Genomic DNA, 15,081 nt, shown 5'->3' with positions numbered 1-15,081 from the left:
GCAACAACTTCCTACAATGGACTGAGGGAGTGTAATTTAACCAATGCTGAAGATTTAGATTATCTTTAAGAAACAAGAATACTGGTTAGTTTCTTAAGTTTAGGGGAAAGCTTATATTGCAATCTAGGCTGACATTTTAGCAGAAAAAAAAAACTTTAAAAATTTAACCCAATCTTAACTGTATCCTTAAGCTTTTTATAAAGGAAAATAATTTCTCTAAATCAGAGAAGAATGACCATAAGATGAGCACTGCCATGGGGCTCCAAGAGAACTTGTTCACACTGATCTTTCCTAGATTTAGGAAGAGCCAGGGCATTAAGGGATCTGAGTCTAGGAATCTTACCTGACCCTCACTCTGCAGCTTCTTTCATACAGAGGAAACGGAATCCACTAAACAGTATCCTTCACTACACAGCCACAATGCACTCAGGGTCAATACAGAGCACAAGCCTTTAAAGTACTGACTGCTTTTGTTTCTCTTTTAAAATGGGGTATGGGTTTCACTGGTGGCACAGTGGTTGAGAGTCCGCCTGCCGATGCAGGGGACACGGATTCATGCCCCGGTCTGGGGGGATCTCACATGCTGCGGAGCAGCTAGGCCCATGAGCCATGGCCACTGAGCCTGCGCGTCCGGAGCCTGTGCTCCACAATGGGAGAGGCCACAACAGTGAGAGGACCGCGTACCGCAAAAAAAAAAAAAAAAAAAAATGCAGTATGTATCTGCATCTGATAATACGTGATCATTATAAAAATATTAAAGGGAAAGTAGAAATTTTATCATAATTCCACCACCCAAAGATAACGACTGTTAGCATTTTGGTGCCAATCCTTCCACATTTAATCATATTTAAGAATTGTTAATGTAAATGAGAGCATATGCTATAAATTATTTTTAGCCTGCTTTTTTTCACTTAACAATATATCTGGAACATTTTTACGTATCATCACCTAAAGATGTAGTAAATATTTTTAACCAGTCCTTCTTATTGGATATTTAAGTGGCTTCCAAATTTTCATTACAACAAATTACAATGTAATTAATATCCTTTAATACATTTATGATCAATTTTCCTGTTTTCTTTAAGCACTTTGAAGATACCATTCTATTGTTTCTTGTCTTCCACCATTTCTGTTGAGAACTCAGTTTATAGTCTTATTGCTCATTTGAGATAATACGTCTTTTCCTCTGACTGCGTTAAGATTTTCCTTTTGTCTTTATTTTTCAGCAGTCTTACTATAATGTTCCCAAGTGTGGTTTGCATTTATCCTTCTTGGGGTTTATTGCAGTTTGTGAATCTGTGGATGAATGTATTTCATCAAATTTGGAAACTTTTTTAGTCATTATCTCTTCAAATATTGCTTATGCTCAATTTTCCCATTTCTTTCTTTCTTTTTTTTTTTTTTTTTTTTTTTTTGGTGGTACGCGGGCCTCTCACTGTTGTGGCCTCTCCCGTTGTGGAGCACAGGCTCCGGATGCGCAGGCTCAGTGGCCATGGCTCACGGGCCTAATTGCTCTGCGGCATGTGGGATCTTCCCAGACCAGGGTACGAACCTTTGTCCCCTGCAAATGGGAGGGAAGCCCTCCCATTTCTTTATATATATATATATATGTGTATATATACATATACACACACACATATATATGAGCTTTTTACCACATTCCACTCAGTTCTTACATTCTTTTCTGCATTTTGTCCCTATATGCTTTAGTGTGGCTATTTTCTTTGATTTATCTAATTTCCAGTTTACAAAATCTATCTCTAGGTATACCTAACAGGCTATTAAATTCATCTACTGAGCTCTTAATTTGTCATCATAACTTTTCCATGCTAGACTTCCTATTGGATTTTTTTGTAGTCTCCAAGTCTCTGCTCAATATTATCTTTAGTAAGAACATTTTAAAAAAATCTGTGTCTGGAAATTCTATCACCTGGCTCTCTATGGGTTTGCTCCTATTGTTTATCTTGGTGTTCTATCAGACTGTGTTACCTCCTCATATACTTGGTTATTTCTGATTGAGTGCTGATCAGTGTATATAAACAACTGTAGATTTAATTTGAAACACTAAGATGTTATCTTCTTTCAGGTTCTGGCTGGTGACTATGGGATATTAGCGATCCGAGATAACCTAATCTAACCATTGGCATTAAGATTCTGTGATGGAATTAAGCCCTGCAGCAAATCACTGGAGTGACTATTTTCTCAATTCTCCCAAGAAGGGTGTGCAGTTAGTACTATCCTACATATAGAAGTTAATTCCTCATATATAAGAGATACCTTAGAACATTAGGGATTAAATACTCTTGGAACCCCAGTGGAGAACTGTCTTAATCAAATCTATGCTTGAAAAATGATCCAAAGCTGAGCTCTAGTTCTTATAAGGACTTATTTCTAGTCTTATTTCTAGTCCTCACTTTACTGGGTCCCACCCTCAAGCATGGGGGATTTCTAGGGCCCTTTCTCCTTGGGCATCTCATGAACTCCGATGTTTTCTTCCCTAACTCTGCTTAATTTTTCAGCCTCTGCAGTATCTCCCAAAAAGTCAGTGTCACTAAGGATAAAGAGGTCCCCCAAATCTGATTGTTTTGGTTTCTTTCTTCTCCTGGATCTTGGCCCCCAAATCCTTCACTGTCCTGGCAGCTCTCTTTTGCTTTCTAACAAGTTTAAAAAATATATTTTGTCTCGTTCTTTTATTCTTTTAGTTGCTCTGTGTGTGTGTAAGGGGGGGGGAGGGAGAGGGAGAGGGAGAGGGAGGGAGGGAGGGAGAGAGGGAGAGAGAGAGAGAGAGACAGAAAAAGAGAGAGAGAGAGAGAAAGGGAGTTAAATTACCCAGCCCACCACTATAGGAAGTAGAATGCCACACCAAAAGGATACATTTGACAGTTTGACAGCTATGGCCATATTGTCTTCTAGAATAGTTATACTAATTTACACAAAAACATCAACAGTTTTAATGGCTTCTGTCTTTCCATGTTCTCCCTCAAAAATCAACACTTGAAAATATTTGATAATTTAACAGGTTTTCCTTAAATCTGCACCACTAAAATTTCAAGTTATTTAGGGAAAAATTATGCATTTGCTCTGTGTGTAACATTTTGAACATTCAAAATTATTTTGATGCTCTGTTAGATGTAATTTTCAGTATTAGAGCAAATACACTTTGAACAACCAAGTGATATTATTGGTTGTTATTAATAATATTAATTTATTATCATCATAATCATGCCTTGTGGCATTTTATATTCCACTGTCTTCTACTGCTATTCAGCATCTGTATCTTTAATGCTTCCTCTCCATGACTGTCCTTCTAAAGACAAGAATACTTGTCCCTGGGTCCCCTCTAGTGCTTGGCAACACAGTGGTCATTAGGCAAGTATTGCTTTGATTACAAGAAACAAGAGCAATCTTAGCAATATTTGGAACAGCTCATTTATTCAAAGGGTTCTCCCAATCCATGTGATCCCTGGAAAAGAAGTTCCTCTAACGTTCCTCTAAAGATCAGTGTTGGTTTGACAACACTCTAGAGCATCAGTAAAATTCTCAGAGAGCCCAAATCCTATCACCCTACTCCATTATTTTAGAGTTTTAGTCTTCAAACCTGTTTTGAAGGCAATGATTTGTACTCCTTGGTCAAGAGAAAAGTATTTTGACAGAGATCCAACTTTCAGAACGTCAAAGAAAGAGAACTGCAAATACACTGTGGAATAAACTGCAAGACTATTTATAACTGTCAGGCTTAAAGCTTTCCCAATCTGTTATCTTGACTGCCTTCCTTAATAAAAAAAGCAAAAGAGAAAAGGACATGTGTTGTACAAAAGCAGTGAGCCAATGTTTCTTTGGGAATTATTAATTACTTCAAAGGAGACTTTCGTATTTGTAGCTAGCCATTTCCCTAACCCAGGACAGAATAGGAGTAAAGTAATACCCAGGCTTGTGTTTGTAAGAGTTAGTCTAAATTTTAGTGTTACATTACAAATGCTATGTTTCCACAAGATTTTTGAAGCAGGGATTTTGGCAAAAGGCAGCAAGATGGACAAGCTTGAAAGAACTAGTAAGCTCTAAGGTCAGACTCCTTATTATAGGAGCAAAATCTTAAAATATTTTTAAAATAGGGAAGCTTCTCATCTATGATTACAGTGTCCTGGTTTCACACATGAGAAGCAGGGAGATGTACTACAGAAACCCTTTCACAGCCCTAAAATCTGTGAATGCAATAGATTATATTGCATTAAATTCCAGAAAACGTAACCATGGGCTTTCAAAAACTTGCCATCTAAGATATATATATTAGATGTTCAGTATGATACTTGAGCTCCGTTCCTGTGCAGTAAGACAAGAAAAAGGGGGGAGGGAATGTATAAATAGGAAGAACAAATGGTCATAATTCACAGATTTTATGACTACCTACCTGAAAAATCCTAAAGAACCTATAAATACTTTTTAAAATTAATAAGATAAAGAATGATGGTTACCAAATCAAATACAAAAGTCAACTGCATTTCTATACACAGCAAGAGTCAAAAAATTAATTTTCAAGATATTAATTTTACAATAGCAACAAAAATATAAAGTACCTAGAAATAAATCTAACAAAATATACTTAAGACTTTCAAGGAACAAATTGTAAAACTTTACTGAAAGATATTAAGAAAGATCTAAATAAATGGAGAACTAGGTTATGTTCTTGAAATGGGAGACTCAATACTATAAAACTGTCAATCTTCCTCCAACTGATCTATATAATTTTAATGCTCTACTAAGCAAAATGCCAGCAGGTAAAATTTGGAGGAATTTGATGGTTCATTATAAAATTTAAGTGTAGGGCTTCCCTGACGGTGCAGTGGTTGAGAGTCCGCCTGCCAATGCAGGGGACACGGGTTCGTGCCCCGGTCCGGGAAGATCCTACATGCCGCAGAGCAGCTAGGCCCATGAGCCATGGCCGCTGAGCCTGCGCGTCCGGAGCCTGTGCTCTGCAACGGGAGAGGCCACAAAAGTGAGAGGCCCATGTACTGCCAAAAAAAAAAAAAAAAATTGAGGTGTAAAATCAAAGGGCCAGTAACAACCAAGACGTTACTAAAGAAAAATAAATTGAGGGGACTTGCCCTTTCATATATTAAAGTCTATTGTAAATCTATTGTAATTAAGATAGTGTGGTATTGGGGCAGAAAGCACAAAATGACTAAGGAAACAGAATACAGAACTCAGAATAAATGCACACATATGCAAATTTGACTTATGACAGAGCAGGTGTTGAAAATCAGTATGGAAAGGTGGACCACACAGTATAAAGAGCTGGGCACCCACATAGGATCTGTGGTAGGCTGAATAATGGCCCCCAAAGATATCCACGTCCTAATTCCTGTAACCTATAAGTATTATTTCATATGGCAAAAAAAGGTGAATATTATATGACAAAAGATATGATTAAGAATTTTTAGTTGGGGATATTACGCTGGATTATCTTGATTACTGTAGCTTAGAAGTTGTCTTGAAATCAGGTCATAGTAGTCTTCCAATTTTATTCTTCTATTCCAAGTTGTTTGGGTTATTCTAAATTCTTTGCATTTCCATATGAATTTTAGAATGAGCTTGTCAATTTCTACCACGAAAAAGCTGGATTTTTATTTGAATTGCATTGAATCTATAGATGAATTTGGGGGGAAAATGACATCATAATATTTAATTTACCCACCTATTAACAAGGTACAGTTCTCCATTTATTTAGGTTTTTAATTTCTCTCAGCAATGTTTTATAGTTTTCAGAGTACAGGTCTTCCACATCTTTCGTCAAATTTGTCTTTAAGTAGTTCATATTTCTTAATGCTATTGTATTATAAGTAATATTGCTTTTTAAAAATTCAATTTCCATTGTTCATTGTCTAGAAACACAATTGATTTCTCTCTATATAATCTTGTATCCTGCAACCTTGTTACACACTTTTCAGTCCTTGTTAAAATATTCTTTAGCACTATCTCCACAGATTTTAATTCAAAAAACATAGATGAAACCCAAGAACCTACATTTTTAATGAGAAGCCAGAGTGACTACGCAGATTCTCTAAGGATATTACCTCAAGAAAGATATGAACACTGTTAATTAACTACATTAACTTCTGACAACAGGGCAGGGTAAGCTGACTCAGCACATCCTTCCACTTCAAATACAAAAAAAAATTATTAAAAGTATGACAAACTTATAGTTTTAATACTTATCCAAGTCCAAAAGAAAGAAAGGAAAACACCAGGTGCTAGAAATAAAAAGGGAACTCAGAGATTTTTAAAGTACATACAGCCTTATGGTCTAATGGCTTCAGTTTAAACACCCTCACAGAAATAGGGCATATGGCTTTGTTCCTATCTGGGAATGAAGAACTGAACTTAGATCCCTGCATAAATCTAGGACCTTGGAAAGGATGCCTCTTTCCAAAAAGGAAACTAGAAAAATTCTACCTATTGGTCTAAGGGAGCAGTGATGAAGCTTGTCCTCTACCTTGCAATCTGAAGAGGGGGAAAAAGGCCCCTATGAGAAATCAAAGTCCCATGTATAGGTATGGGATCCAAATTTATATTGTAGGTGAAAGAATCAGAAGCTGTGAAAATAAAAGTTGTAAAGTCTTGAAGAAATAAAAAATTGTTCTGAAGGAACACTTCCATGATCCAGTACCCATACTATCTTAGTCTGTTTGGGTTGCTGTAATAAAATACCACAGACTGGGTGGCTTAAACAAACATTTATTTCTCACAGTTCTGGAGACCGGGAAGTCCAAGATCAAGGTGCTGGCAGATTCAATGTCTGGTGAGAGTCCTCTTCCTGCTTCACAGATGCTGTCTTCTCACTCACATGGAAGAACGGGCAATGGAGCTTTCCAGGGTCTCTTTTATAAAGGGCACTAACCACCTTCATGAAGGCTCTGCCCTCTACCTAATCACCTCCAAAGTTCCCACCTCCAAATACCATCACACTGAGTATTATGTTTCAAAATATGAATTTTGGGGCAAGGGGGCAGGGACACAAACATTCATTCCATAGCACATGCTAAAGATGAGCTAACAACACAAACATTTCAAGCCATTTGAAGAATCAGTTCAATATAAGGAGAATCAGTGGTTACCGAAAACATGCAAATTAGTACCCCAAGAGTTTGAGATCATAGAAAAGTCTTAAATAAACTCTAACATAGCATTCTCAAAATCTTTAAAGAGGTAAATGAAGAAAGAGAAACCATTTGAAGGAGACAAAATGAAAGTATTAAAACCAAATAGAACTTCTAAAACTGAAAAATCAAGTTGATGAAATAAAAACTGAATAGATAAATACACCAGAGTAGAAATAGCTGAAGACAGAATTAGTCAACTAGAAGAAAGATCTTGGGAAAAATACCCAGAATGTATCATACAGAGATGAAGAAATCAAAAATATAAAGGAGAAGTTAAAAGACTCTGCAATTCCATGGGAAATACATATATCTAAAAGAATTTACCAAAGGAAAAAATTGAGATGAGATGAAAACAACACTGAAGTGATAATTGTTGAGAATTTTCCAGGATTGATGAAAGGTTCTTAAATTAAAGAAGCATATCAAATAGGATAAAGGCAAATCCATCTCAGTGAAACTGTAGAACACCAAAGCATAAAGTAATTCTTAATATCAATCTGATAGAAAGACAGATAACCTAAAGAAATTAAAATTAGACTGCAGATTTCTCATCTCAACAATTCAGTCCACTGTTCACGCTATGAGGAAGCAAGCAGCCACATGGAGACGCCACTAATAGGTTCCAGCAAACAGAACCTGGTGAGGTCCCTGCCAACAGCCAGGATCAAGTGCCAGATATATAGGTGGATGAGCTAAAAAATGAAATCAGCTTCTACCTTCAAGCGTGTCCAGCTGTCTTCATGTGGACCAAAGAGAGCTGTCCTTGCTGAATCTGAAATCACAGATCTGTGTGCAAAATAAGTGACTGCTAGTTGTTTGAAGCCACTAAATTTAGGATGGTTTGTTATGCATCAAAAGATAAATAGAACAAAGTGACTTAAGCAAATTAGGGTTTTTATTTTGCTCACATAGGACCCTGGGAAATAAGGATTTGGGGGAGGGTAGGATTTAGGGGATTAGGACATGCTGCTGCTGCAGATGCTCATGATGGTATGGCTGAAAAGAAAAATAAATATTGATTTGATGGCTACTTTCTCTTCATGTTCATAAACCATACATACAACTGTATTTACTATAGGTTTTAACGTTTTAATATATGTTGGAGCTAGTCCTCCCACATTATTCTTGTTGAATTTCCTAGGCAACCCTACTTCATTTATTTCTTCCATAAGAATTTTAGAATCAACCCAATTAAAAAAAACAACCTTACTGATATTACCATTGGGATCACATTGCATTTACAGGGAGAATCGACCTATTTATAATGTTGATTTTCCTGACCAAAAACATGGGCGTTTCTATTTGTTCAAGTTTTCCTAAATTGGGGTATGTATAAAAGACATTGGTATATTATTCCCTGTATTTTTCTTTATGTTTAAAATATTTGATAACTGAAATGTAATTTAAAGTAAATGTAATCTAAAGTAGTTGATCAAGAAAATAATTTCTCATTCATAGGACTAAGATACTTTATATTATTATCAGGTTGCAATCTGATGAGTTTTGAGAAAGACAGCTTACAAATATGTAGGGTATTACTCACTTATTACTCTGAAAATCCAAAAATGTTTTTAATGATTGGGGCGATTTTGCTTTTCCTTTCCTAAATCTCCATTCTTTAGTTTAATTAGGATTAAACTCAAAAGTCTCAAATTGTGCTAAAAACTCAGATGTTTCTCTTATGATGCACAGAATGAAAATGGACAATAAGGTTCATATTAATCAGGTCTTTAAAGAAAGCGGGTATGTCTGGAGTCATTTCCAACATGCTGCTTTTCTGCATTTGACTCTGAAGCACCCATTAACGAGGTTATCTAGCAATATATTTCACAATTAAAATCAGAAGGTGTTATTTCCTTTGAAGTTCCCATATGGTGATCCAAACTAAATATGTGTAGTTTCTCTTTGAGTTTTTTTTTTTAAGGCAATCTTCATGATTAAATTAGGTATTTACACATTCCATTGGAAAGTCAAGATACATGAAAGATCAGCTTTGAGATCTAGACCAAACTATCAGCAAGTCTTTATAAATATCAAACACACAGGTTTAACTACTTCTAAGAAAATATGAAAATTTTAAATGGAGAAAAAAAATTCAGTTTCAGATTAACTGGAAAGATTTTAATGATGTTGTATTTGCCATATTCATGTCTGAGCAAATCACTCCCCTGCTTAGAGCCCTTCAGTGATTCCTTACTCACTCTGGATGAAGTCCGAGGTTCTTAGTCGGGCAGTCAAGGGCAGCCCTCCAAGAACTGGTTCCCACCTACTACACCAGCCTCCAGCTTCATTTCCTGCCCACGCCTGTCCCCTCCCAAGCTTCTCTGTCTCTCTCTGTTTCACACCCCAGGAACTTGCAGTTATTTGTCATTTCATGCTCATGGTATATTTTTACATAGTGTTTCTCTATGTGTTTTCACAAGTGTTTCCCTGCTTCTCATGCCCAGCCCCTCCTTTTTTTCACTTAACTAACATATATTTCCAGACTGAGCTGTGTGTCCTGTATTCTTTTCAACTATTATCATTCATTCATTGTATGGCATTACATAACTGTTGATTTATGTATCAGTTTCCCCCCACTCAACTCTATGTCTTTCTGAGGGCAGGAACTGTGTTTCTGTGCATCTCTGTACTCATGGTGCCTAGATATAAAAGCTTTCAAAAGCAGAAAAGGCTGTAGTTGGAGATGTGGGTAAAATTTCATGCATCCCGAGTGGCCTCCCCAAAACCAATGACACTGGCCTTCCCTGCTATTTCCTGTCTCTGAACATACATTCACACAATGGAACACTATACAACAATGAAAATGAAATGCAACTAGAGCTACAAGCAACAACGTGGATGAGACATGCAGATTGATTCCAATTATGTACATTCCAAAGGCAGGCAGTACTAAATTGTAATGTTTAGTTATACACACATGGGAGTATAAACTATAAATGAAAGCAAGGAAATAATAATCATGAAGGACAGAATGGTGATTATCTCAGGGAGAGGTTGGGGTGAAGGGGGTGTGATTGGGAAGGAATACACAGGGGGGCTTACTTTGGCTGAAAATATTCTATTATTGATCTTGGTGGCAATTACATAATGTCTGCCTATAATTATTTGTTATACTGTACGTGTGTGTATTAGTTCCCTATTGCTGCTAGAACAAATTACCACAAACGTAGTGGCGTAACATACAAACTTACTATCTTGAAAGTTATGGAATAATCTCTAAGAAATATTTAAAAAGCAGTGTTAGAACTACTGTGTAAAGTATGCTGTCATTTATGTAAAAAGGTATGAGGAAAAGCATATCTATATGTATTTGCTTTTATATGCTCAAAGCATATAGGAAAACAAAAGGAAAGCAAAACAAAGCGAGGGAAGGAGCTTTTCTATTTGCCTAAGAAGTATTTCTTAGTGGCCTAAAACCAGGAGGTTTTACCAGCCTTTGAAGATAATAGTCAGGAATCAGCACCAGCCCTTGAAAAGACACAGAATTGCACAGAATTTACAGGGAAGACAATATGGAATTACTATGTAAACAAAACCCTTCCCTGGCAATCGTATCTTTTAATAAACCACTAACAAAATAAAGAAGAATGTCATGGAGATGGAAAATTACACCATTCAGTTTACCCAGGATGTGAATTCTGTGGCAGAATTCAGAATTGCAAAGGAAACAATAGATAAATGCAATTAGTTATGTAGTGCTTGGGAACCTCCTGGAGAGCAGCCAGCCCCCTGGAATATGGCCAAGCACAACATCCCAAAGGAGCCATTGCTGGGAGAGAGGTCCCAGCACCTGTGATGTGGGGGCCACTGGACCATTTCCAGCCTATGTCTGAACACTGATATACCAACATTTCCTCCAGATCCATTAAGAAGTCCGGGGAAGGGGCTTCCCTGGTGGTGCAGTGGTTAAGAATCCACCTACCAGTGCAGGGGACACAGGTTTGAGCCCTGGTCCAGGAAAATCCCACATGCCATGGAGCAACTAAGCCCATGCACCACAACTACTGAGCCTGCGCGCCACAACTACTGAGCCCAGGTACCACAACTACTGAAGCCCGCACGCCTAGAGCCCGTGCTCCGCAACAAGAGAAGCCACCGCAATGAGAAGCCTGCGCACAGCAATGAAGAGTAACCCCCGCTCACCTCAACTAGAGAAAGCCCGCACTCAGCAACGAAGACCCAACACAGCCAAAAATAAATATAAATAAAATAAATAAATTTATTTAAAAAAAAAAAAGAAGTAGTCCGGGGTAGATGATGCTGGTCTGAAGTGTGAAAACAGACCTGTCAATCCAGAAACTCCTAGTCCATTATTCATTCATTCTAGGGCCATCTTGAGAATCTAGCATCCATGGGCAAGGGAGAGAGCAGATCAAACTAGGATTCATTCACTCATTCATTCATTTTTTTTCATTTATTTGCTCATTCATTTAATCAGTATTTATTGAATGGCTTTATCTTCCTAGTGCTAACAGCTTAAGACATAGAGTATGATTTCAACATATAAATTTTTAAAACAGGTAAAACCACACTATTTTGCTTAGGGATGAATACATAGGTGGTAAAATTATATATGAAAACAAGAAAATGACTATCATAAAAGTCAAGGTGATGGTTACATCTAGGGAAGATGCAGGAAATATCATCAGCAAGGCATACACACCTGGGGTGGGTGGAGGGTGGCAGAGTCTTGGGTTAAGCAGCCCCCTGTAGACTGCCTGACCCCTTTACACAAAGAGAAAAGTAACTGCATAGATATGGACTGAAAACAAGATATTGCAGAATAGTGGAATTTTTGCACTTGGGGATACTAATGATTGTGTACTCTTATTACTCTCCCTCCAAGTTTAAAATCACCACGGTCATATTCCTGGGAGACCTACACATTAAACAGCAGAAGTAAGTAGCAATAGCTACCCTGAAAATTAAACCCATTTTCTTATTCTTATACACAAACAGATAACCACAGTCCAGAAGACATTGGAAGTAACCCTATGAATGCATACCTGCTACCGTGGATTTTTCTGACTAATAAATGTTAGAAAATTTCTCTGGGCATCCTTACTTAATTGCTTTAAATGGCATTTAATATTATTTATTATTCATGTTTGAGGATTAAAATCTTGTTGTTTGACAAGAGATAATCAATCCTGTAGGTCTAACTTTGGAATATTAAGATTTCTGGAAGAATAAAATCAAAAGAGAAAAACAGAAAAAGGAGGAAAGTATGTAAAAAAAAAAAAATTCCCAGAGCTGGAAGTGACACATGAGTAACCAGACTCAAATGGCCCATAGAAAGTTGAAGAAAACGAACTAGAAAAACTCACTCTTGGACACAGCTTCATGACATTTCAGACCCCAAGTACAAAAAAAAGGAAAAAAACAAAAACAAAAATCCTAGAAAATATGAGAGAGAAATACCAGGCCACCTATAAAGGAAGGAGAATTGGGTGGCCTTCAAACTTCTGGATTTTTACAATAAAGTTGGCAGTATGGCTTCGAAGTTCTGAGAAGAAATTATTTTGAACCTAGAATTCTACAGTCAGCTAAACTCTCAAGTTGGTATGGAGGCAGAATAAGACATTTTCTTGCATGCAAGGATCAAAGTTTCCCACCTAGATACACTTTTTCTGAGGAAGTTACTTGAGCAAAGTGAGAGTCAAAAGATATAATGGAACACACATGGAAATTAAAGAAAAATTCCTGGATAAAAACTGTACAGTAGGTAACTGATCTAAATTAGAATAAAAAGCTGGTGGGCTCTGAGGAAATGTCTTCAAGGAGAAGAAGAGCATGAATTCTGAAATTAGATAGGAATAAAGAAGTGAGGAATTAGAAACCACAGGGGGGGAAAATACCAAAAGCTGTACAAAAGAGTCAAGTCAATTATGAAGTAAGCTAAAACAAGGTATAGTTATGAAAAAGTGGTGGACAGTAAAGAAAGGGAAATCTACAAGATACAGACCTTAAGGACATTGAGTGACTAAGGGTCAGAACACTCAACCAACAGAATATAAGATGTAATCTCAGAATACAATTTGACCCTGCAGTGTATAAAATTTATGTAGACAAAATAGAAGACTTGAATGTGGTTATCAATCATGACAACACAAAGTAGAATAACTCACAGAAGAGGGAGAAATAGGGTTGAACTGCAGTGGGGAGGTTAGGGGTTCCACTATCTTTATACATCCAGAGATACTACAGAGCTGATGGACCCAAAAATATAGTTTTAAGTATATAAATAAAAGTTATTTAAGGCTATAAATAAAACTCATAAAATAAAATAAATATAATAAAAATAATTGGGTTGCCAGGAGCTAAGGTGGGGGATAGAATTGCCTGTAAAGGGGCATGAGGAAATTTTATGGGGTGATGGAGATACTCTATACTTGCTTTTGGTGGTGGTTACATCACTGTTTAGGTTTGCCAAAGTTCACAGAACTGTACACCAAAAAAACGTGAATTTCATTGCATGTAAATTATAAACCAATAAGCCCAGGAAGGGGTAGAGGAGACAGAGGTGAACTAAATCTTCATCTTTCATATTGAGGACTCAAAAGTAGTATATAAAACTGATAAATCAACAAACAGCCATAGAAGCATAGAATCAGCAAGGGAAATTATCACCACAAGAAACACCTACAAGTACTTCTTGGAAGCAGTACTGGAGAAACAGACTGTTATTTAGCTTCATAATATTACTATATGCATGTTTTACTTATTTATTGGCATCAGCTTTTTAAAAAATTCTGTAACATTTTTAAAATACAGAAAAGTCTCCAGAGTAGTGCAAAGACCTTCTATACATCCTTTGCCCAATAATCCCCTTTGTAGCAAAGGATCCAATCCATGCTCACATGTTGCACCCAGATGTCATGTCTCCCAGGTCTCCTTCAATCTGGAGCAGTTGTTCAGTCTTTTCTTAAATTTTTTGATATTTTTTGAAGATTACAAGCCAGTTATCTCATTTTGTCCTTCAATTTGGGTTAGTCTGATGCTTCCTTGTTATTAAATCCAAGTTAGGTATTTTGGTCCTAATATCATTGAAGACATGCTGTGTTTTCTTTGCATCCCAACGGGTGATACACGACATTGATTTGTTCTATTTGCTGGTATTAACTAAGATGACATCTACCAGGTCTGTTTAGTGTAATTTTCTCCTCTTTATGATTAGTAAGTATTTTGAGGGAGAATATTTTGAGACTATGTTAAAGCCTGTTCCATACCTTGCTTTCACCTATTAGTTTTTAAGCCATTGGTGATTTTCACCAGAATTGCTTATTACTATGATTGCCAAATGGCAAATTTTATTGAATAGATTCATAGATTCCTGTTTATTCAATTGATTATAATCTATTAGTGTTATTATTTATTTTGATTCTCGACTTGTCCCAAATTTGGTCAGGGAGAGTCTCTTTGCTGGCTTCTGTGTCATTTTGACATATCTGTCTTTCTTTAAGCATTTCCTTATTTTCCAGCACAAAAAGATGTTCCAGGCTCATCTTGCTCTTTCTCTGCTTCAGTTCTAGAATCAACCAATTCTTCAAGGTTCCTTCTGAGTGGAGAGTGGGATTTAGAAACTGAGCTTTGGGTGCTAGCTGTGCTCATTGCTATTAGGGTCTCAAAGCTTCCATGACATCTCAATGAACATAGCTAGGAATTAAGCATATGTATGTAATACACATTTACGTATATTTACATTTATATTTATTTCTATATCCATGTATATCAGCAACCCTGAGTTCATAGTGATAACTCCAATTCCATTCCAATACCAGAGGGCTCACCTTAGGCTTCCTCCTTCCCGTATTTGTATCTCCTCCCTCCGAGAGTGAAAAATACTGGCTCTTGTTATCCTCAATATATTTACTTTTTTGCTAACTCCTCTATATGTATCCAACCTCCTGAAGCCATCAGG

The 15,081-nt window shown here is 36.8% G+C and overlaps 1 protein-coding gene across 1 annotated transcript in view; it reads right to left on the bottom strand.

The window, feature by feature from the left end:
* HYDIN (HYDIN axonemal central pair apparatus protein) overlaps positions 1-15,081 on the bottom strand; it is a 431,864-nt gene that overhangs the window by 253,902 nt on the left and 162,881 nt on the right. The gene's annotated exons all lie outside the window — the stretch shown is intronic.

This window comes from Kogia breviceps, chromosome 18, assembly GCF_026419965.1.
Source record: "Kogia breviceps isolate mKogBre1 chromosome 18, mKogBre1 haplotype 1, whole genome shotgun sequence".
NCBI classification, from domain to species: domain Eukaryota; kingdom Metazoa; phylum Chordata; class Mammalia; order Artiodactyla; family Physeteridae; genus Kogia; species Kogia breviceps.
The sequence above is the reverse complement of the archived record's forward strand: the minus strand, read 5'-3'. Positions and strand labels throughout refer to the sequence as shown.